Source organism: Pseudorca crassidens, assembly GCF_039906515.1.
Source record: "Pseudorca crassidens isolate mPseCra1 chromosome 1 unlocalized genomic scaffold, mPseCra1.hap1 SUPER_1_unloc_3, whole genome shotgun sequence".
Classification (NCBI taxonomy): Eukaryota; Metazoa; Chordata; class Mammalia; order Artiodactyla; family Delphinidae; genus Pseudorca; species Pseudorca crassidens.
This window is the reverse complement of record NW_027135940.1, coordinates 2,641,136-2,666,444: the sequence shown is the minus strand read 5'-3', so window position 1 is coordinate 2,666,444 and position 25,309 is coordinate 2,641,136.

Sequence of the window (25,309 nt, the reverse complement as noted above, 5' to 3'; positions counted from 1 at the left end):
CTCTGTTTACAAGAACCTCATTTACGGTACAAGTTCAATATCGCAGAAAGCGAAAAATGGATAAAGAAGTTGTGGTACTTACGTACAATGCAATATCACTCAGCAATGAAATCTATGTCATCAGGCCAGTAGCAGCATAATGAGTGAATTCAGGTACGATGATTCTAAGTAAAATAAGTCACACAGAAAAAGAAACATCATGAGGTATCACTAATACACAGAATGTAAACTTGGCTACACAGGAACTGAATTACAAAACAGAATAGGGTCTCAAATGTAGAAAACCAACTTATGCTTGCTTAAGGGGAAAGGTGAGTTGGGGTGCTGCATAAAACCAGAGATGGAAATTAGCACAGATACATTTCCATAAGTCAGATATGTAATAGACAAGAGCTACTGCTTGCTCAACGAAGTGGACTCAACACCCCATATTAAACGCCTAAGAATATACCTGACTAGTAAGAATCTTAAAGCCTATGGATTTATATGTCTCCGAAAGAGAATCAAGCGTGTGTACAGCGGCATAAACGCAGCAGTGATAGGATTGGTGAGGTTCGGTGAGCAAATGCAGACCCTTTGAAGTCATATTGCATGGTACCCATTCCATGTGTCTCAACTCTCCAGGTAAGGGATTCTTCCTTCAGCTAAAACATGCATGTGGAACCCAGAGTATGATCCACCGTGTGATCGGGAAACGTGTTCAAATGTGTCTCAGTTTTCGTCCCCTGGTACTCGGGTGCAACATTCCAGACGCTTTACTAACACTCTCCCCACTTGGAGAGTCAGTGCCTTTAACCTCCTGTTTGGCCCAGTTTGCAATTTCTGTGGAAAATTAACAGGAATAGGGAGAACCAATGAGAGACTAGCTGGAGGTGTCTGGACGGGCAAATTTAACTCTCATTTCCCACCAGGAAGAGGAATTAACCAAAGGCTCAGCGAGCCATGCCGAAACCACACTAGGGCCTGAAGCAATCCTGCGGTGTTGCGGCCAGCTCACAAGAAAGCGAGTTGAAGAAAGAAGCTCAGGGGCACTGTAATTCACAAGCCTGCAGAGTTATAAATGACAGCTATCATCCAAAAATATATTGAAGTAAGGCTGCCAAGAGGACTTGAAAGCGGGGCAGAATTGCAGGAAACCGATTTCAGGAGGTAGACTGGAATTGCATGAAAAGCATAGGAAAAGAGGCAGAATGTCCACAATGATGCACTTGGCCAAAAAGGGCGTATGCGTTTTTTCCTGAATATATTCAGGAAAAAACGCATACGCCCTTTTTGGCCAACCAAGCAAGCTTGCAAAGGAAATCTGCACTACAATGAAGTCTCACTGCCCCCCGGTCAAAAGGGCCATCTGAAAAAAGTGTAAAATCCAGAAAGGCAGGACAGGCCATGGAGAACTGGGAGCCTTCTTATGCTGATGGGCGGGATGTAAATTGCCAACAGCCACTCTGGAGAAGTGTATGGTGTTTCCTGAAACATCTAAAAAACAAAGCAACAGAGGCTAGGGCACTTCCACTTATGGTCCTATAGATTAGGGAAATTAAAATCAAAAAGACACAGCCACCCCAAAGTTTGGGACGGCTCTGTTTACAAGAACCTCATTTACGGTACAAGTTCAATATTGCAGAAAGCGAAAAATGGATAAAGAAGTTGTGGTACTTACGTACAATGCAATACCACTCAGCAATGAAATCTATGTCATCAGGCCAGTAGCAGCATAATGAGTGAATTCAGGTACGATGATTCTAAGTAAAATAAGTCACACAGAAAAAGAAACATCATGAGGTATCACTAATACACGGAATGTAAACTTGGCTACACAGGAACTGTATTACAAAACAGAATAGGTTCTCAAATGTAGAAAACCAACTTATGCTTGCTTAAGGGGAAAGGTGAGTTGGGGTGCTGCATAAAACCAGAGATTGAAATTAGCACAGATACATTTCCATAAGTCAAATATGTAATAGACAAGAGCTACTGCTTGCTCAATGAAGTGGACTCAACACCCCATATTAAACGCCTAAGAATATACCTGACTAGTAAGAATCTTAAAGCCTATGGATTTATATGTCTCCGAAAGAGAATCAAGCGTGTGTACAGCGGCATAAACGCAGCAGTGATAGGATTGGTGAGGTTCGGTGAGCAAATGCAGACCCTTTGAAGTCATATTGCATGGTACCCATTCCATGCGTCTCAACTCTCCAGGTAAGGGATTCTTCCTTGAGCTAAAACATGCATGTGGAACCCAGAGTATGATCCACCGTGTGATCGGGAAACGTGTTCATATGTGTCTCAGTTTTCGTCCCCTGGTACTCGGGTGCAACACTCCAGACGCTTTACTAACACTCTCCCCACTTGGAGAGTCAGTGCCTTTAACCTCCTGTTTGGCCCAGTTTGCAATTTCTGTGGAAAATTAACAAGAATAGGGAGAACCAATGACAGACTAGCTGGAGGTGTCTGGACGGGCAAATTAAACTCTCATTTCCCACCAGGAAGAGGAATTAACCAAAGGCTCAGCGAGCCATGCCGAAACCACACTAGGGCCTGAAGAAATCCTGCGGTGTTGCGGCCAGCTCACAAGAAAGCGAGTTGAAGAAAGAAGCTCAGGGGCACTGTAATTCACAAACCTGCAGAGTTATAAATGACAGCTATCATCCAAAAATATATAGAAGTAAGGCTGCCAAGAGGACTTGAAAGCGGGGCAGAATTGCAGGAAACCGATTTCAGGAGGTAGACTGGAATTGCATGAAAAGCATAGGAAAAGAGGCAGAACGTCCACAATGATGCACTTGGCCAAAAAGGACGTATGCGTTTTTTCCTGAATATATTCAGGAAAAAACGCATACGCCCTTTTTGGCCAACCAAGCAAGCTTGCAAAGGAAATCTGCACTACAATGAAGTCTCACTGCCCCCCGGTCAAAAGGGCCATCTGAAAAAAGTGTAAAATCCAGAAAGGCAGGACAGGCCATGGAGAACTGGGAGCCTTCTTATGCTGATGGGCGGGATGTAAATTGCCAACAGCCACTCTGGAGAAGTGTATGGTGTTTCCTGAAACATCTAAAAAACAAAGCAACAGAGCCTAGGGCACTTCCACTTATGGTCCTATAGATTAGGGAAATTAAAATCAAAAAGACACAGCCACCCCAGAGTTTGGGACGGCTCTGTTTACAAGAACCTCATTTACGGTACAAGTTCAATATTGCAGAAAGCGAAAAATGGATAAAGAAGTTGTGGTACTTACGTACAATGCAATACCACTCAGCAATGAAATTTATGTCATCAGGCCAGTAGCAGCATAATGAGTGGATTCAGGTACGATGATTCTAAGTGAAATATGTCACACAGAAAAAGAAACATCATAAGATATCACTAATACACGGAATGTAAACTTGCCTACACAGGAACTGAATTACAAAACAGAATAGGGTCTCAAATGTAGAAAACCAACTTATGCTTGCTTAAGGGGAAAGGTGAGTTGGGGTGCTGCATAAAACCAGAGATTGAAATTAGCACAGATACCTTTCCATAAGCCAAATATGTAATAGACAAGAGCTACTGCTTGCTCAACGAAGTGGACTCAACACCCCATATTAAACGCCTAAGAATATACCTGACTAGTAAGAATCTTAAAACCTATGGATTTATATGTCTCCGAAAGAGAATCCAGCGTGTGTACAGCGGCATAAACGCAGCAGTGATAGGATTGGTGAGGTTCGGTGAGCAAATGCAGACCCTTTGAAGTCATATTGCATGGTACCCATTCCATGGGTCTCAACTCTCCAGGTTTAAGGGATTCTTCCTTCAGCTAAAACATGCATGTGGAACCCAGAGTATGATCCACCGTGTGATCGGGAAACGTGTTCAAATGTGTCTCAGTTTTCGTCCCCTGGTACTCGGGTGCAACATTCCAGATGCTTTACTAACACTCTCCCCACTTGGAGAGTCAGTGCCTTTAAACTCCTGTTTGGCCCAGTTTGCAATTTCTGCGGAAAATGAACAGGAATAGGGAGAACCAATGAGAGACTAGCTGGAGGTGTCTGGACGGGCAAATTTTACTCTCATTTCCCACCAGGAAGAGGAATTAACCAAAGGCTCAGCGAGCCATGCCGGAACCACACTAGGGCCTGAATCAATCCTGCGGTGTTGCGGCCAGCTCACAAGAAAGCGAGTTGAAGAAAGTAGCTCAGGGGCACTGTAATTCACAAAACTTCAGAGTTCTAAATGACAGCTAACGTCCAAAAATATATTGAAGTAAGGCTGCCAAGAGGACTTGAAAGCGGGGCAGAATTGCAGGAAACCGTTTTCAGGAGGTAGACTGGAATTGCATGTAAAGCATAAGAAAAGAGGCAGACCGTCCACAATGATGCACTTGGCCAAAAAGGGCGTATGCGTTTTTTCCTGAATATATTCAGGAAAAAACGCATACGCCCTTTTTGGCCAACCAAGCAAGCTTGCAAAGGAAATCTGCACTACAATGAAGTCTCACTGCCCCCCGGTCAAAAGGGCCATCTGAAAAAAGTGTAAAATCCAGAAAGGCAGGACAGACCATGGAGAACTGGGAGCCTACTTAGGCTGATGGGCGGGATGTAAATTGCCAACAGCCACTCTGGAGAAGTGTATGGTGTTTCCTGAAACATCTGAAAAACAAAGCAACAGAGCCTAGGGCACTTCCATTTTTGGTCCTATAGATTAGGGAAATTAAAATCAAAAAGACACAGCCACCCCAAAGTTTGGGAAGGCTCTGTTTACAAGAACCTCATTTACGATACAAGTTCAATATCGCAGAAAGCAAAAAATGGATAAAGAAGTTGTGGTACTTACGTACAATGAAATATCACTCAGCAATGAAATCTATGTCATCAGGCCAGTAGCAGCATAATGAGTGGATTCAGGTACGATGATTCTAAGTAAAATAAGTCACACAGAAAAAGAAACATCATAAGGTATCACTAATACACGGAATGTAAACTTGGCTACACAGGAACTGAATTACAAAACAGAATAGGGTCTCAAATGTAGAAAACCAACTTATGCTTGCTTAAGGGGAAAGGTGAGTTGGGGTGCTGCATAAAACCAGAGATTGAAATTAACACAGATACCTTTCCATAAGCCAAATATGTAATAGACAAGAGCTACTGCTTGCTCAACGAAGAGGACTCAACACCCCATATTAAACGCCTAAGAATATACCTGACTAGTAAGAATCTTAAAACCTATGGATTTATATGTCTCCGAAAGAGAATCCAGCGTGTGTACAGCGGCATAAACGCAGCAGTGATAGGATTGGTGAGGTTCGGTGAGCAAATGCAGACCCTTTGAAGTCATATTGCATGGTACCCATTCCATGGTTCTCAACTCTCCAGGTTTAAGGGATTCTTCCTTCAGCTAAAACATGCATGTGGAACCCAGAGTATGATCCACCATGTGATCGGGAAACGTGTTCAAATGTGTCTCAGTTTTCGTCCCCTGGTACTCGGGTGCAACATTCCAGACGCTTTACTAACACTCTCCCCACTTGGAGAGTCAGCGCCTTTAACCTCCTGTTTGGCCCAGTGTGCAATTTCTGCGGAAAATGAACAGGAATAGGGAGAACCAATGAGAGACTAGCTGGAGGTGTCTGGACGGGCAAATTTAACTCTCATTTCCCACCAGGAAGAGGAATTAACCAAAGGCTCAGCGAGCCATGCCGGAACCACACTAGGGCCTGAAGCAATCCTGCGGTGTTGCGGCCAGCTCACAAGAAAGCCAGTTGAAAAAAGGAGCTCAGGGGCACTGTAATTCACAAACCTGCAGAGTTATAAATTACAGCTATCGTCCAAAAATATATTGAAGCAAGGCTGCCAAGAGGACTTGAAAGCGGGGAAGAATTGCAGGAAACCGATTTCAGGAGGTAGACTGGAATTGCATGTAAAGCATAGGAAAAGAGGCAGAACGTCCACAATGATGCACTTGGCCAAAAAGGGCGTATGCGTTTTTTCCTGAATATATTCAGGAAAAAACGCATACGCCCTTTTTGGCCAACCAAGCAAGCTTGCAAAGGAAATCTGCACTACAATGAAGTCTCACTGCCCCCCGGTCAAAAGGGCCATCTGAAAAAAGTGTAAAATCCAGAAAGGCAGGACAGGCCATGGAGAACTGGGAGCCTTCTTATGCTGATGGGCGGGATGTAAATTGCCAACAGCCACTCTGGAGAAGTGTATGGTGTTTCCTGAAACATCTAAAAAACAAAGCAACAGAGCCTAGGGCACATCCACTTATGGTCCTATAGATTAGGGAAATTAAAATCAAAAAGACACAGCCACCCCAAAGTTTGAGACGGCTCTGTTTACAAGAACCTCATTTACGGTACAAGTTCAATATCGCAGAAAGCGAAAAATGGATAAAGAAGTTGTGGTACTTACGTACAATGCAATATCACTCAGCAATGAAATCTATGTCATCAGGCCAGTAGCAGCATAATAAGTGGATTCAAGTACAATGATTCTAAGTAAAATAAGTCACACAGAAAAAGAAACATCATAAGGTATCACTAATACACGGAATGTAACCTTGGCTACACAGAAACTGAATTACAAAACAGAATAGGGTCTCAAATGTAGAAAACCAACTTATGCTTGCTTAAGGGGAAAGGTGAGTTGGGGTGCTGCATAAAACCAGAGATTGAAATTAGCATAGATACCTTTCCATAAGTCAAATATGTAATAGACAAGAGCTACTGCTTGCTCAACGAAGTGGACTCAAAACCCCATATTAAACGCCTAAGAATATACCTGACTAGTAAGAATCTTAAAACCTATGGATTTATATGTCTCTGAAAGAGAATCCAGCGTGTGTACAGCGGCATAAACGCAGCAGTGATAGGATTGGTGAGGTTCGGTGAGCAAATGCAGACCCTTTGAAGTCATATTGCATGGTACCCATTCCATGCGTCTCAACTCTCCAGGTTTATGGGATTCTTCCTTCAGCTAAAACATGCATGTGGAACCCAGAGTATGATCCACCATGTGATCGGGAAACGTTTTCAAATGTGTCTCAGTTTTCGTCCCCTGGTACTCGGGTGCAACATTCCAGACGCTTTACTAACACTCTCCCCACTTGGAGAGTCAGCGCCTTTATCCTCTTGTTTGGCCCAGTGTGCAATTTCTGCGGAAAATGAACAGGAATAGGGAGAACCAATGAGAGACTAGCTGGAGGTGTCTGGACGGGCAAATTTAACTCTCATTTCCCACCAGGAAGAGGAATTAACCAAAGGCTCAGCGAGCCATGCCGGAACCACACTAGGGCCTGAAGCAATCCTGCGGTGTTGCGGCCAGCTCACAAGAAAGCGAGTTGAAGAAAGGAGCTCAGGGACCCTGTAATTCACAAACCTGCAGAGTTATACATGACAGCTATCGTCCAAAAATATATTGAAGTAAGGCTGCCAAGAGGACTTGAAAGCGGGGCAGAATTGCAGGAAACCTATTTCAGGAGGTAGACTGGAATTGCATGTAAAGCATAGGAAAAGAGGCAGAACGTCCACAATGATGCACTTGGCCAAAAAGGGCGTATGCGTTTTTTCCTAAATATATTCCTGAATATATTCAGGAAAAAACGCATACGCCCTTTTTGGCCAACGAAGCAAGCTTGCAAAGGAAATCTGCACTACAATGAAGTCTCACTGCCCCCCGGTCAAAAGGGCCATCTGAAAAAATTGTAAAATCCAGAAAGGCAGGACAGGCCATGGAGAACTGGGAGCCTTCTTATGCTGATGGGTGGGATGTAAATTGCCAACAGCCACTCTGCAGAAGTGTATGGTGTTTCCTGAAACATCTAAAAAACAAAGCAACAGAGCCTAGGGCCCTTCCACTTATGGTCCTATAGATTAGGGAAATTAAAATCAAAAAGACACAGCCACCCCAAAATTTGGGACGGCTCTGTTTACAAGAACCTCATTTACGGTACAAGTTCAATATTGCAGAAAGCGAAAAATGGATAAAGAAGTTGTGGTACTTACGTACAATGCAATACCACTCAGCAATGAAATCTATGTCATCAGGCCAGTAGCAGCATAATGAGTGGATTCAGGTACGATGATTCTAAGTGAAATAAGTCACACAGAAAAAGAAACATCATAAGATATCACTAATACACGGAATGTAAACTTGCCTACACAGGAACTGAATTACAAAACAGAATAGGGTCTCAAATGTAGAAAACCAACTTATGCTTGCTTAAGGGGAAAGGTGAGTTGGGGTGCTGCATAAAACCAGAGATTGAAATTAGCACAGATACCTTTCCATAAGCCAAATATGTAATAGACAAGAGCTACTGCTTGCTCAACGAAGTGGACTCAACACCCCATATTAAACGCCTAAGAATATACCTGACTAGTAAGAATCTTAAAGCGTATGGATTTATATGTCTCCGAAAGAGAATCAATCGTGTGTACAGCGGCATAAACGCAGCAGTGATAGGATTGGTGAGGTTCGGTGAGCAAATGCAGACCCTTTGAAGTCATATTGCATGGTACCCATTCCATGCGTCTCAACTCTCCAGGTAAGGGATTCTTCCTTCAGCTAAAACATGCATGTGGAACCCAGAGTATGATCTACCGTGTGATCGGGAAACGTGTTCATATGTGTCTCAGTTTTCGTCCCCTGGTACTCGGGTGCAACATTCCAGACGCTTTACTAACACTCTCCCCACTTGGAGAGTCAGTGCCTTTAACCTCCTGTTTGGCCCAGTTTGCAATTTCTGTGGAAAATTAACAGGAATAGGGAGAACCAATGACAGACTAGCTGGAGGTGTCTGGACGGGCAAATTTAACTCTCATTTCCCACCAGGAAGAGGAATTAACCAAAGGCTCAGCGAGCCATGCCGAAACTACACTAGGGCTTGAAGCAATCCTGCGGTGTTGCGGCCAGCTCACAAGAAAGCGAGTTGAAGAAAGAAGCTCAGGGGCACTGTAATTCACAAACCTGCAGAGTTATAAATGACAGCTATCATCCAAAAATATATTGAAGTAAGGCTGCCAAGAGGACTTGAAAGCGGGGCAGAATTGCAGGAAACTGATTTCAGGAGGTAGACTGGAACTGCATGAAAAGCATAGGAAAAGAGGCAGAACGTCCACAATGATGCACTTGGCCAAAAAGGGCGTATGCGTTTTTTCCTGAATATATTCAGGAAAAAACGCATACGCCCTTTTTGGCCAACCAAGCAAGCTTGCAAAGGAAATCTGCACTACAATGAAGTCTCACTGCCCCCCGGTCAAAAGGGCCATCTGAAAAAAGTGTAAAATCCAGAAAGGCAGGACAGGCCATGGAGAACTGGGAGCCTTGTTATGCTGATGGGCAGGATGTAAATTGCCAACAGCCACTCTGGAGAAGTGTATGGTGTTTCCTGAAACATCTAAGAAACAAAGCAACAGAGCCTAGGGCACTTCCACTTATGGTCCTATAGATTAGGGAAATTAAAATCTAAAAGACACAGCCACCCCAAAGTTTGGGACGGCTCTGTTTACAAGAACCTCATTTACGGTACAAGTTCAATATTGCAGAAAGCGAAAAATGGATAAAGAAGTTGTGGTACTTACGTACAATGCAATACCACTCAGCAATGAAATCTATGTCATCAGGCCAGTAGCAGCATAATGAGTGGATTCAGGTACGATGATTCTAAGTGAAATAAGTCACACAGAAAAAGAAACATCATAAGGTATCACTAATACACGGAATGTAACCTTGGCTACACAGGAACTGAATTACAAAACAGAATAGGGTCTCAAATGTAGAAAACCAACTTATGCTTGCTTAAGGGGAAAGGTGAGTTGGGTGCTGCATAAAACCAGAGATTGAAATTAACACAGATACCTTTCCATAAGCCAAATATGTAATAGACAAGAGCTACTGCTTGCTCAACGAAGTGGACTCAACACCCCATATTAAACGCCTAAGAATATACCTGACTAGTAAGAATCTTAAAACCTATGGATTTATATGTCTCCGAAAGAGAATCCAGCGTGTGTACAGCGGCATAAACGCAGCAGTGATAGGATTGGTGAGGTTCGGTGAGCAAATGCAGACCCTTTGAAGTCATATTGCATGGTACCCATTCCATGGGTCTCAACTCTCCAGGTTTAAGGGATTCTTCCTTCAGCTAAAACATGCATGTGGAACCCAGAGTATGATCCACCGTGTGATCGGGAAACGTGTTCAAATGTGTCTCAGTTTTCGTCCCCTGGTACTCGGGTGCAACATTCCAGACGCTTTAGTAACACTCTCCCCACTTGGAGAGTCAGTGCCTTTAACCTCCTATTTGGCCCAGTTTGCAATTTCTGCGGAAAATGAACAGGAATAGGGAGAACCAATGAGAGACTAGCTGGAGGTGTCTGGACGGGCAAATTTAACTCTCATTTCCCACCAGGAAGAGGAATTAACCAAAGGCTCAGCGAGCCATGCCGGAACCACAATAGGCCTGAAGCAATCCTGCGGTGTTGTGGCCAGCTCACAAGAAAGCGAGTTGAAGAAAGGAGCTCAGGGGCACTGTAATTCACAAACCTGCAGAGTTATAAATGACAGCTATCGTCCACAAATATATTGAAGTAAGGCTGCCAAGAGGACTTGAAAGCGGGGCAGAATTGCAGGAAACCGATTTCAGGAGGTAGACTGGAATTGCATGTAAAGCATAGGAAAAGAGGCAGAACGTCCACAATGATGCACTTGGCCAAAAGGGCGTATGCGTTTTATCCTGAATATATTTAGGAAAAAACGCGTACGCGCTTTTTGGCCAACCAAGCAAGCTTGCAAAGGAAATCTGCACTACAATGAAGTCTCACTGCCCCCCGGTTAAAAGGGCCATCTGTAAAAAGTGTAAAATCCAGAAAGGCAGGACAGGCCATGGAGAACTGGGAGCCTTCTTATGCTGATGGGCGGGATGTAAATTGCCAACAGCCACTCTGGAGAAGTGTATGGTGTTTCCTGAAACATCTAAAAAACAAAGCAACAGAGCCTAGGGCACTTCCACTTATGGTCCTAGAGATTAGGGAAATTAAAATCAAAAAGACACAGCCACCCCAAAGTTTGGGACGGCTCTGTTTACAAGAACCTCGTTTACGGTACAAGTTCAATATCGCAGAAAGCGAAAAATGGATAAAGTAGTTGTGGTACTTACATACAATGCAATATCACTCAGCAATGAAATCTATGTCATCAGGCCAGTAGCAGCATAATGAGTGGATTCACGTACGATGATTCTAAGTGAAATAAGTCACAGAGAAAAAGAAACATCATAAGGTATCACTAATACACGGAGTGTAAACTTGGCTACACAGGAACTGAATTACAAAACAGAATAGGGTCTCAAATGTGGAAAACCAAATTATGCTTGCTTAAGGGGAAAGGTGAGTTGGGTGTTGCATAAAACCAGAGATTGAAATTAGCACAGATACCTTTCCATAAGCCAAATATGTAATAGACAAGAGCTACTGCTTGCTCAACGAAGTGGACTCAACACCCCATATTAAAAGCCTAAGAATATACCTGACTAGTAAGAATCTTAAAACCTATGGATTTATATGTCTCCGAAAGAGAATCAAGCGTGTGTACAGCAGCATAAACGCAGCAGTGATAGAATTGGTGAGGTTCGGTGAGCAAATGCAGACCCTTTGAAGTCATATTGCATGGTACCCATTCCATGGTTCTCAACTCTCCAGGTTTAAGGGATTCTTCCTTCAGTTAAAACATGCATGTGGAACCCAGAGTATGATCCACCTTGTGATTGGGAAACGTGTTCAAATGTGTCTCAGTTTTCATCCCCTGGTACTCGGGTGCAACATTCCAGACGCTTTACTAACACTCTCCCCACTTGGAGAGTCAGTGCCTTTAACCTCCTATTTGGCCCAGTTTGCAATTTCTGCAGAAAATGAACAGGAATAGGGAGAACCAATGAGAGACTAGCTGGAGGTGTCTGGACGGGCAAATTTAACTCTCATTTCCCACCAGGAAGAGGAATTAACCAAAGGCTCAGTGAGCCGTGCCGGAACCACACTAGGGCCTGAAGCAATCCTGCGGTGTTGCGGACAGCTCACAAGAAAGCGAGTTGAAGAAAGTAGCTCAGGGGCACTGTAATTCACAAACCTTCAGAGTTCTAAATGACAGCTATCGTCCAAAAATATATTGAAGTAAGGCTGCCAAGAGGACTTGAAAGCGGGGCAGAATTGCAGGAAACCGTTTTCAGGAGGTAGACTGGAATTGCATGTAAAGCATAGGAAAAGAGGCAGAACGTCCACAATGATGCACTTGGCCAAAAAGGGCGTATGCGTTTTTTCCTGAATATATTCAGGAAAAAACGCATACGCCCTTTTTGGCCAACAAAGCAAGCTTGCAAAGGAAATCTGCACTACAATGAAGTCTGACTGCCCCCCGGTCAAAAGGACCATCTGAAAAAAGTGTAAAATCCAGAAAGGCAGGACAGGCCATGGAGAACTGGGAGCCTACTTAGGCTGATGGGCGGGATGTAAATTGCCAACAGCCACTCTGGAGAAGTGTATGGTGTTTCCTGAAACATCTGAAAAACAAAGCAACAGAGCCTAGGGCACTTCATTTTTGGTCCTATAGATTAGGGAAATTAAAATCAAAAAGACACAGCCACCACAAAGTTTGGGACGGCTCTGTTTACAAGAACCTCGTTTACGGTACAAGTTCAATATCGCAGAAAGCGAAAAATGGATAAAGAAGTTGTGGTACTTACGTACAATGCAATATCACTCAGCAATGAAATCTATGTCATCAGGCCAGTAGCAGCATAATGAGTGGATTCAGGTACGATGATTCTAAGTGAAATAAGTCACACAGAAAAAGAAACATCATAAGGTATCACTAATACACGGAATGTAAACTTGGCTACACAGGAACTGAATTACAAAACAGAATAGGGTCTCAAATGTAGAAAACCAACTTATGCTTGCTTAAGGGGAAAGGTGAGTTGGGGTGCTGCATAAAACCAGAGATTGAAATTAGCACAGATACATTTCCATAAGTCAAATATGTAATAGACAAGAGCTACTGCTTGCTCAACGAAGTGGACTCAACACCCCATATTAAACGCCTAAGAATATACCTGACTAGTAAGAATCTTAAAGCCTATGGATTTATATGTCTCCGAAAGAGAATCAAGCGTGTGTACAGCGGCATAAACGCAGCAGTGATAGGATTGGTGAGGTTCGGTGAGCAAATGCAGACCCTTTGAAGTCATATTGCATGGTACCCATTCCATGCGTCTCAACTCTCCAGGTAAGGGATTCTTCCTTCAGCTAAAACATGCATGTGGAACCCAGAGTATGATCCACCGTGTGATCGGGAAACGTGTTCATATGTGTCTCAGTTTTCGTCCCCTGGTACTCGGGTGCAACATTCCAGACGCTTTACTAACACTCTCCCCACTTGGAGAGTCAGTGCCTTTAACCTCCTGTTTGGCGCAGTTTGCAATTTCTGTTGAAAATTAACAGGAATAGGGAGAACCAATGACAGACTAGCTGGAGGTGTCTGGACGGGCAAATTTAACTCTCATTTCCCACCAGGAAGAGGAATTAACCAAAGGCTAAGCGAGCCATGCCGAAACTGCACTAGGGCTTGAAGCAATCCTGCGGTGTTGCGGCCAGCTCACAAGAAAGCGAGTTGAAGAAAGAAGCTCAGGGGCACTGTAATTCACAAACCTGCAGAGTTATAAATGACAGCTATCATCCAAAAATATATTGAAGTAAGGCTGCCAAGAGGACTTGAAAGTGGGGCAGAATTGCAGGAAACCGATTTGAGGAGGTAGACTGGAATTGCATGAAAAGCATAGGAAAAGAGGCAGAACGTCCACAATGATGCACTTGGCCAAAAAGGGCGTATGCGTTTTTTCCTGAATATATTCAGGAAAAAACGCATACGCCCTTTTTGGCCAACCAAGCAAGCTTGCAAAGGAAATCTGCACTACAATGAAGTCTCACTGCCCCCCGGTCAAAAGGGCCATCTGAAAAAAGTGTAAAATCCAGAAAGGCAGGACAGGCCATGGAGAACTGGGAGCCTTCTTATGCTGATGGGCGGGATGTAAATTGCCAACAGCCACTCTGGAGAAGTGTATGGTGTTTCCTAAAACATCTAAAAAACAAAGCAACAGAGCCTAGGGCACTTCCACTTATGGTCCTATAGATTAGGGAAATTAAAATCAAAAAGACACAGCCACCCCAAAGTTTGGGACGGCTCTGTTTACAAGAACCTCATTTACGGTACAAGTTCAATATTGCAGAAAGCGAAAAATGGATAAAGAAGTTGTGGTACTAACGTACAATGCAATACCACTCAGCAATGAAATCTATGTCATCAGGCCAGTAGCAGCATAATGAGTGGATTCAGGTACGATGATTCTATGTGAAATAAGTCACACAGAAATAGAAACATCATAAGATATCACTAATACACGGAATGTAAACTTGCCTACACAGGAACTGAATTACAAAACAGAATAGGGTCTCAAATGTAGAAAACCAACTTATGCTTGCTTAAGGGGAAAGGTGAGTTGGGGTGCTGCATAAAACCAGAGATTGAAATTAGCACAGATACCTTTCCATAAGCCAAATATGTAATAGACAAGAGCTACTGCTTGCTCAACGAAGTGGACTCAACACCCCATATTAAACGCCTAAGAATATACCTGACTAGTAAGAATCTTAAAACCCATGGATTTATATGTCTCCGAAAGAGAATCAAGCGTGTGTACAGCGGGATAAATGCAGCAGTGATAGGATTGGTGAGGTTCGGTGAGCAAATGCAGACCCTTTGAAGTCATATTGCATGGTACCCATTCCATGGTTCTCAACTCTCCAGGTTTAAGGGATTCTTCCTTCAGCTAAAACATGCATGTGGAACCCAGAGTATGATCCACCGTGTGATCGGGAAACGTGTTCAAATGTGTCTCAGATTTCGTCCCCTGGTACTCGGGTGCAACATTCCAGACGCTTTACTAACACTCTCCCCACTTGGAGAGTCAGTGCCTTTAACCTCCTGTTTGGCCCAGTTGGCAATTTCTGCGGAAAATGAACAGGAATAGGGAGAACCAATGAGAGACTAGCTGGAGGTGTCTGGACGGGCAAATTTAACTCTCATTTCCCAACAAGAAGAGGAATTAACCAAAGGCTCAGCGAGCCATGCCGGAACCACACTAGGGCCTGAAGCACTCCTGCGGTGTTGCTGCCAGATCACAAGAAAGCGAGTTGAAGACAGGAGCTCAGGGGCACTGTAATTCACAAACCTGCAGAGTTCTAAATGACAGCTATCGTCCAAAAATATATTGAAGTAAGGCTGCCAAGAGGACTTGAAAGCGGGGCAGAATTGCAGGAAACCGATTTCAGGAGGTAGACTGGAATTGCATGTAAAGCATAGGAAAAGAGGCAGAACGTCCACAATGATGCACTTGGCCAAAAAGGGCGTATGCGTTTTTTCCTGAATATATTCAGGAAAAAACGCATACGCCCTTTTTGGCCAACCAAGCAAGCTTGCAAAGGAAATCTGCACTACAATGAAGTCTCACTGCCCCCCGGTCAAAAGGGCCATCTGAAAAAAGTGTAAAATCCAGAAAGGCAGGACAGGCCATGGAGAACTGGGAGCCTTCTTATGCTGATGGGCGGGATGTAAATTGCCAACAGCCACTCTGGAGAAGTGTATGGTGTTTCCTGAAACATCTAAAAAACAAAGCAACAGAGCCTAGGGCACTTCCACTTATGGTCCTATAGATTAGGGAAATTAAAATCAAAAAGACACAGCCACCCCAAAGTTTGGGACGGCTCTGTTTACAAGAACCTCATTTACGGTACAAGTTCAATATTGCAGAAAGCGAAAAATGGATAAAGAAGTTGTGGTACTTACGTACAATGCAATACCACTCAGCAATGAAATCTATGTCATCAGGCCAGTAGCAGCATAATGAGTGGATTCAGGTACGATGATTCTAAGTGAAATAAGTCACACAGAAAAAGAAACATCATAAGATATCACTAATACACGGAATGTAAACTTGCCTACACAGGAACTGAATTACAAAACAGAATAGGGTCTCAAATGTAGAAAACCAACTTATGCTTGCTTAAGGGGAAAGGTGAGTTGGGGTGCTGCATAAAACCAGAGATTGAAATTAGCACAGATACCTTTCCATAAGCCAAATATGTAATAGACAAGAGCTACTGCTTGCTCAACGAAGTGGACTCAACACCCCATATTAAACGCCTAAGAATATACCTGACTAGTAAGAATCTTAAAACCCATGGATTTATATGTCTCCGAAAGAGAATCAAGCGTGTGTACAGCGGGATAAATGCAGCAGTGATAGGATTGGTGAGGTTCGGTGAGCAAATGCAGACCCTTTGAAGTCATATTGCATGGTACCCATTCCATGGTTCTCAACTCTCCAGGTTTAAGGGATTCTTCCTTCAGCTAAAACATGCATGTGGAACCCAGAGTATGATCCACCGTGTGATCGGGAAACGTGTTCAAATGTGTCTCAGATTTCGTCCCCTGGTACTCGGGTGCAACATTCCAGACGCTTTACTAACACTCTCCCCACTTGGAGAGTCAGTGCCTTTAACCTCCTGTTTGGCCCAGTTGGCAATTTCTGCGGAAAATGAACAGGAATAGGGAGAACCAATGAGAGACTAGCTGGAGGTGTCTGGACGGGCAAATTTAACTCTCATTTCCCAACAAGAAGAGGAATTAACCAAAGGCTCAGCGAGCCATGCCGGAACCACACTAGGGCCTGAAGCACTCCTGCGGTGTTGCTGCCAGCTCACAAGAAAGCGAGTTGAAGACAGGAGCTCAGGGGCACTGTAATTCACAAACCTGCAGAGTTCTAAATGACAGCTATCGTCCAAAAATATATTGAAGTAAGGCTGCCAAGAGGACTTGAAAGCGGGGCAGAATTGCAGGAAACCGATTTCAGGAGGTAGACTGGAATTGCATGTAAAGCATAGGAAAAGAGGCAGAACGTCCACAATGATGCACTTGGCCAAAAAGGGCGTATGCGTTTTTTCCTGAATATATTCAGGAAAAAACGCATACGCCCTTTTTGGCCAACCAAGCAAGCTTGCAAAGGAAATCTGCACTACAATGAAGTCTCACTGCCCCCCGGTCAAAAGGGCCATCTGAAAAAAGTGTAAAATCCAGAAAGGCAGGACAGGCCATGGAGAACTGGGAGCCTTCTTATGCTGATGGGCGGGATGTAAATTGCCAACAGCCACTCTGGAGAAGTGTATGGTGTTTCCTGAAACATCTAAAAAACAAAGCAACAGAGCCTAGGGCACTTCCACTTATGGTCCTATAGATTAGGGAAATTAAAATCAAAAAGACACAGCCACCCCAAAGTTTGGGACGGCTCTGTTTACAAGAACCTCATTTACGGTACAAGTTCAATATTGCAGAAAGCGAAAAATGGATAAAGAAGTTGTGGTACTTACGTACAATGCAATACCACTCAGCAATGAAATCTATGTCATCAGGCCAGTAGCAGCATAATGAGTGGATTCAGGTACGATGATTCTAAGTGAAATAAGTCACACAGAAAAAGAAACATCATAAGATATCACTAATACACGGAATGTAAACTTGCCTACACAGGAACTGAATTACAAAACAGAATAGGGTCTCAAATGTAGAAAACCAACTTATGCTTGCTTAAGGGGAAAGGTGAGTTGGGGTGCTGCATAAAACCAGAGATTGAAATTAGCACAGATACCTTTCCATAAGCCAAATATGTAATAGACAAGAGCTACTGCTTGCTCAACGAAGTGGACTCAACACCCCATATTAAACGCCTAAGAATATACCTGACTAGTAAGAATCTTAAAACCTATGGATTGATATGTCTACGAAAGAGAATCAAGCGTGTGTACAGCGGCATAAACGCAGCAGTGATAGGATTGGTGAGGTTCGGTGAGCAAATGCAGACCCTTTGAAGTCATATTGCATGGTACCCATTCCATAGTTCTCAACTCTCCAGGTTTAAGGGATTCTTCCTTCAGCTAAAACATGCATGTGGAACCCAGAGTATGATCCACCGTGTGATCGGGAAACGTGTTCAAATGTGTCTCAGTTTTCGTCCCCTGGTACTCGGGTGCAACATTCCAGATGCTTTACTAACACTCTCCCCACTTGGAGAGCCAGTGCCTTTAAACTCCTGTTTGGCCCAGTTTGCAATTTCTGTGGAAAATGAACAGGAATAGGGAGAACCAATGACAGACTAGCTGGAGGTGTCTGGACGGGCAAATTTAACTCTCATTTCCCACCAGGAAGAGGAATTAACCAAAGGCTCAGCGAGCCATGCCGGAACCACACTAGGGCCTGAAGCAATCCTGCGGTGTTGTGGCCAGCTCACAAGAAAGCGAGTTGAAGAAAGGAACTCAGGGGCACTGTAATTCACAAACCTGCAGAGTTAAAAATGACAGCTATCGTCCAAAAATATATTGAAGTAAGGCTGCCAAGAGGACTTGAAAGCGGGGCAGAATTGCAGGAAACCGATTTCAGGAGGTAGACTGGAATTGGATGTAAAGCATAGGAAAAGAGGCAGAACGTCCACAATGATGCACTTGGCCAAAAAGGGCGTATGCGTTTTTTCCTGAATATATTCAGGAAAAAACGCATACGCCCTTTTTGGCCAACCAAGCAAGCTTGTAAAGGAAATCTGCACTACAATGAAGTCTCACTGCCCTCCGGTCAAAAGGGCCATCTGAAAAAAGTGTAAAATCCAGAAAACCAGGACAGGCCATGGAGAACTGGGAGCCTTGTTATGCTGATGGGCGGGATGTAAATTGCCAACAGCCACTCTGGAGAAGTGTATGGTGTTTCCTGAAACATCTAAAAAACAAAGCAACAGAGCCTAGGGCACTTCCACTTATGGTCCTATAGATTAGGGAAATTAAAATCAAAAAGACACAGCCACCCCAAAGTTTGGGACGGCTCTGTTTACAAGAACCTCATTTACGGTACAAGTTCAATATCGCAGAAAGCGAAAAATGGATAAAGAAGTTGTGGTACTTACGTACAATGCAATATCACTCAGCAATGAAATCTATGTCATCAGGCCAGTAGCAGCATAATAAGTGGATTCAGGTACGATGATTCTAAGTAAAATAAGTCACACAGAAAAAGAAACATCATAAGGTATCACTAATACACGGAATGTAACCTTGGCTACACAGGAACTGAATTACAAAACAGAATAGGGTCTCAAATGTAGAAAACCAACTTATGCTTGCTTAAGGGGAAAGGTGAGTTGGGGTGCTGCATAAAACCAGAGATTGAAATTAGCATAGATACCTTTCCATAAGTCAAATATGTAATAGACAAGAGCTACTGCTTGCTCAACGAAGTGGACTCAACACCCCATATTAAACGCCTAAGAATATACCTGACTAGTAAGAATCTTAAAACCTATGGATTTATATGTCTCTGAAAGAGAATCCAGCGTGTGTACAGCGGCATAAACGCAGCAGTGATAGGATTGGTGAGGTTCGGTGAGCAAATGCAGACCCTTTGAAGTCATATTGCATGGTACCCATTCCATGCGTCTCAACTCTCCAGGTTTATGGGATTCTTCCTTCAGCTAAAACATGCATGTGGAACCCAGAGTATGATCCACCATGTGATCGGGAAACGTTTTCAAATGTGTCTCAGTTTTCGTCCCCTGGTACTCGGGTGCAACATTCCAGACGCTTTACTAACACTCTCCCCACTTGGAGAGTCAGCGCCTTTATCCTCTTGTTTGGCCCAGTGTGCAATTTCTGCGGAAAATGAACAGGAATAGGGAGAACCAATGAGAGACTAGCTGGAGGTGTCTGGACGGGCAAATTTAACTCTCATTTCCCACCAGGAAGAGGAATTAACCAAAGGCTCAGCGAGCCATGCCGGAACCACACTAGGGCCTGAAGCAATCCTGCGGTGTTGCGGCCAGCTCACAAGAAATCGAGTTGAAGAAAGGAGCTCAGGGACCCTGTAATTCACAAACCTGCAGAGTTATACATGACAGCTATCGTCCAAAAATATATTGAAGTAAGGCTGCCAAGAGGACTTGAAAGCGGGGCAGAATTGCAGGAAACCGATTTCAGGAGGTAGACTGGAATTGCATGTAAAGCATAGGAAAAGAGGCAGAACGTCCACAATGATGCACTTGGCCAAAAAGGGCGTATGCGTTTTTTCCTGAATATATTCAGGAAAAAACGCATACGCCCTTTTTGGCCAACCAAGCAAGCTTGCAAAGGAAATTTGCACTACAATGAAGTCTCACTGTCCCCCTGTCAAAAGGGCAATCTGAAAAAAGTGTAAAATCCAGAAAGGCAGGACAGGCCATGGAGAACTGGGAGCCTTGTTATGCTGATGGGCGGCATGTAAATTGCAAACAGCCACTCTGGAGAAGTGTATGGTGTTTCCTGAAACATCTAAAAAACCAAAGCAACAGAGCCTAGGGCACTTCCACTTATGATCCTATAGATTAGGAAAATTAAAATCAAAAAGACACAGCCACCCCAAAGTTTGGGATGGCTATGTTTACAAGAACCTCATTTACGGTACAAGTTCAATATGGCAGAAAGCGAAAAATGGATAAAGAAGTTGTGGTACTTACGTACAATGCAATATCACTCAGCAATGAAATCTATGTCATCAGGCCAGTAGCAGCATAATGAATGGATTCAGGTACGATGATTCTAAGTAAAATAAGTCACACAGAAAAAGAAACATCATAAGGTATCACTAATACACGGAATGTAAACTTGGCTACACAGGAACTGAATTACAAAACAGAATAGGGTCTCAAATGTAGAAAACCAACTTATGCTTGCTTAAGGGGAAAGGTGAGTTGGGGTGCTGCATAAAACCAGAGATTGAAATTAGCATAGATACCTTTCCATAAGTCAAATATGTAATAGACAAGAGCTACTGCTTGCTCAACGAAGTGGACTCAACACCCCATATTAAACGCCTAAGAATATACCTGACTAGTAAGAATCTTAAACCCTATGGATTTATATGTCTCCGAAAGAGAATCCAGTGTGTGTACAGCGGCATAAATGCAGCAGTGATAGGATTGGTGAGGTTCGGTGAGCAAATGCAGACCCTTTGAAGTCATATTGCATGGTACCCATTCCATGGTTCTCAACTCTCCAGGTTTAAGGGATTCTTCCTTCAGCTAAAACATGCATGTGGAACCCAGAGTATGATCCACCATGTGATCGGGAAACGTGTTCAAATGTGTCTCAGTTTTCGTCCCCTGGTACTCGGGTGCAACATTCCAGACGCTTTACTAACACTCTCCCCACTTGGAGAGTCAGCGCCTTTAACCTCCTGTTTGGCCCAGTGTGCAATTTCTGCGGAAAATGAACGGGAATAGGGAGAACCAATGAGAGACTAGCTGGAGGTGTCTGAACGGGCAAATTTAACTCTCATTTCCCACCAGGAAGAGGAATTAACCAAAGGCTCAGCGAGCCATGCCGGAACCACACTAGGGCCTGAAGCAATCCTGCGGTGTTGCGGCCAGCTCACAAGAAAGCCAGTTGAAAAAAGGAGCTCAGGGGCACTGTAATTCACAAACCTTCAGAGTTATAAATGACAGCTATCGTCCAAAAATATATTGAAGTAAGGCTGCCAAGAGGACTTGAAAGCGGGGCAGAATTGCAGGAAACCGATTTCAGGAGGTAGACTGGAATTGCATGTAAAGCATAGGAAAAGAGGCAGAACGTCCACAATGATGCACTTGGCCAAAAAGGGCGTATGCGTTTTTTCCTAAATATATTCCTGAATATATTCAGGAAAAAACGCATACGCCCTTTTTGGCCAACGAAGCAAGCTTGCAAAGGAAATCTGCACTACAATGAAGTCTCACTGCCCCCCGGTCAAAAGGGCCATCTGAAAAAATTGTAAAATCCAGAAAGGCAGGACAGGCCATGGAGAACTGGGAGCCTTCTTATGCTGATGGGTGGGATGTAAATTGCCAACAGCCACTCTGCAGAAGTGTATGGTGTTTCCTGAAACATCTAAAAAACAAAGCAACAGAGCCTAGGGCCCTTCCACTTATGGTCCTATAGATTAGGGAAATTAAAATCAAAAAGACACAGCCACCCCAAAATTTGGGACCGCTCTGTTTACAAGAACCTCATTTACGGTACAAGTTCAATATTGCAGAAAGCGAAAAATGGATAAAGAAGTTGTGGTACTTACGTACAATGCAATACCACTCAGCAATGAAATCTATGTCATCAGGCCAGTAGCAGCATAATGAGTGGATTCAGGTACGATGATTCTAAGTGAAATAAGTCACACAGAAAAAGAAACATCATAAGATATCACTAATACACGGAATGTAAACTTGCCTACACAGGAACTGAATTACAAAACAGAATAGGGTCTCAAATGTAGAAAACCAACTTATGCTTGCTTAAGGGGAAAGGTGAGTTGGGGTGCTGCATAAAACCAGAGATTGAAATTAGCACAGATACCTTTCCATAAGCCAAATATGTAATAGACAAGAGCTACTGCTTGCTCAACGAAGTGGACTCAACACCCCATATTAAACGCCTAAGAATATACCTGACTAGTAAGAATCTTAAAGTGTATGGATTTATATGTCTCCGAAAGAGAATCAAGCGTGTGTACAGCGGCATAAACGCAGCAGTGATAGGATTGGTAAGGTTCGGTGAGCAAATGCAGACCCTTTGAAGTCATATTGCATGGTACCCATTCCATGCGTCTCAACTCTCCAGGTAAGGGATTCTTCCTTCATCTAAAACATGCATGTGGAACCCAGAGTATGACCTACCGTGTGATCGGGAAACGTGTTCATATGTGTCTCAGTTTTCGTCCCCTGGTACTCGGGTGCAACATTCCAGACGCTTTACTAACACTCTCCCCACTTGGAGAGTCAGTGCCTTTAACCTCCTGTTTGGCCCAGTTTGCAATTTCTGTGGAAAATTAACAGGAATAGGGAGAACCAATGACAGACTAGCTGGAGGTGTCTGGACGGGCAAATTTAACTCTCATTTCCCACCAGGAAGAGGAATTAACCAAAGGCTCAGCGAGCCATGCCGAAACTACACTAGGGCTTGAAGCAATCCTGCGGTGTTGCGGCCAGCTCACAAGAAAGCGAGTTGAAGAAAGAAGCTCAGGGGCACTGTAATTCACAAACCTGCAGAGTTATAAATGACAGCTATCATCCAAAAATATATTGAAGTAAGGCTGCCAAGAGGACTTGAAAGCGGGGCAGAATTGCAGGAAACCGATTTCAGGAGGTAGACTGGAATTGCATGAAAAGCATAGGAAAAGAGGCAGAACGTCCACAATGATGCACTTGGCCAAAAAGGACGTATGCGTTTTTTCCTGAATATATTCAGGAAAAAACGCATACGCCCTTTTTGGCCAACCAAGCAAGCTTGCAAAGGAAATCTGCACTACAATGAAGTCTCACTGCCCCCCGGTCAAAAGGGCCATCTGAAAAAAGTGTAAAATCCAGAAAGGCAGGACAGGCCATGGAGAACTGGGAGCCTTGTTATGCTGATGGGCGGGATGTAAATTGCCAACAGCCACTCTGGAGAAGTGTATGGTGTTTCCTGAAACATCTAAAAAACAAAGCAACAGAGCCTAGGGCACTTCCACTTATGGTCCTATAGATTAGGGAAATTAAAATCTAAAAGCACAGCCACCCCAAAGTTTGGGATGGCTATGTTTACAAGAACCTCATTTACGGTACAAGTTCAATATTGCAGAAAGCGAAAAATGGATAAAGAAGTTGTGGTACTTACGTACAATGCAATACCACTCAGCAATGAAATCTATGTCATCAGGCCAGTAGCAGCATAATGAGTGGATTCAGGTACGATGATTCTAAGTGAAATAAGTCACACAGAAAAAGAAACATCATAAGGTATCACTAATACACGGAATGTAAACTTGGCTACACAGGAACTGAATTACAAAACAGAATAGGGTCTCAAATGTAGAAAACCAACTTATGCTTGCTTAAGGGGAAAGGTGAGTTGGGTGCTGCATAAAACCAGAGATTGAAATTAACACAGATACCTTTCCATAAGCCAAATATGTAATAGACAAGAGCTACTGCTTGCTCAACGAAGTGGACTCAACACCCCATATTAAACGCCTAAGAATATACCTGACTAGTAAGAATCTTAAAACCTATGGATTTATATGTCTCCGAAAGAGAATCCAGCGTGTGTACAGCGGCATAAACGCAGCAGTGATAGGATTGGTGAGGTTCGGTGAGCAAATGCAGACCCTTTGAAGTCATATTGCATGGTACCCATTCCATGGGTCTCAACTCTCCAGGTTTAAGGGATTCTTCCTTCAGCTAAAACATGCATGTGGAACCCAGAGTATGATCCACCGTGTGATCGGGAAACGTGTTCAAATGTGTCTCAGTTTTCGTCCCCTGGTACTCGGGTGCAACATTCCAGACGCTTTAGTAACACTCTCCCCACTTGGAGAGTCAGTGCCTTTAACCTCCTATTTGGCCCAGTTTGCAATTTCTGCGGAAAATGAACAGGAATAGGGAGAACCAATGAGAGACTAGCTGGAGGTGTCTGGACGGGCAAATTTAACTCTCATTTCCCACCAGGAAGAGGAATTAACCAAAGGCTCAGCGAGCCATGCCGGAACCACACTAGGCCTGAAGCAATCCTGCGGTGTTGTGGCCAGCTCACAAGAAAGCGAGTTGAAGAAAGGAGCTCAGGGGCACTGTAATTCACAAACCTGCAGAGTTATAAATGACAGCTATCGTCCAAAAATATATTGAAGTAAGGCTGCCAAGAGGACTTGAAAGCGGGGCAGAATTGCAGGAAACCGATTTCAGGAGGTAGACTGGAATTGCATGTAAAGCATAGGAAAAGAGGCAGAACGTCCACAATGATGCACTTGGCCAAAAAGGGCGTATGCGTTTTTTCCTGAATATATTCAGGAAAAATCGCATACGCCCTTTTTGGCCAACCAAGCAAGCTTGCAAAGGAAATCTGCACTACAATGAAGTCTCACTGCCCCCCGGTCAAAAGGGCCATCTGAAAAAAGTGTAAAATCCAGAAAAGCAGGACAGGCCATGGAGAACTGGGAGCCTTGTTATGCTGATGGGCGGGATGTAAATTGCCAACAGCCACTCTGGAGAAGTGTATGGTGTTTCCTGAAACATCTAAAAAACAAAACAACAGAGCCTAGGGCACTTCCACTTATGGTCCTATAGATTAGGGAAATTAAAATCAAAAAGACACAGCCACCTCAAAGTTTGGGACGGCTCTGTTTACAAGAACCTCATT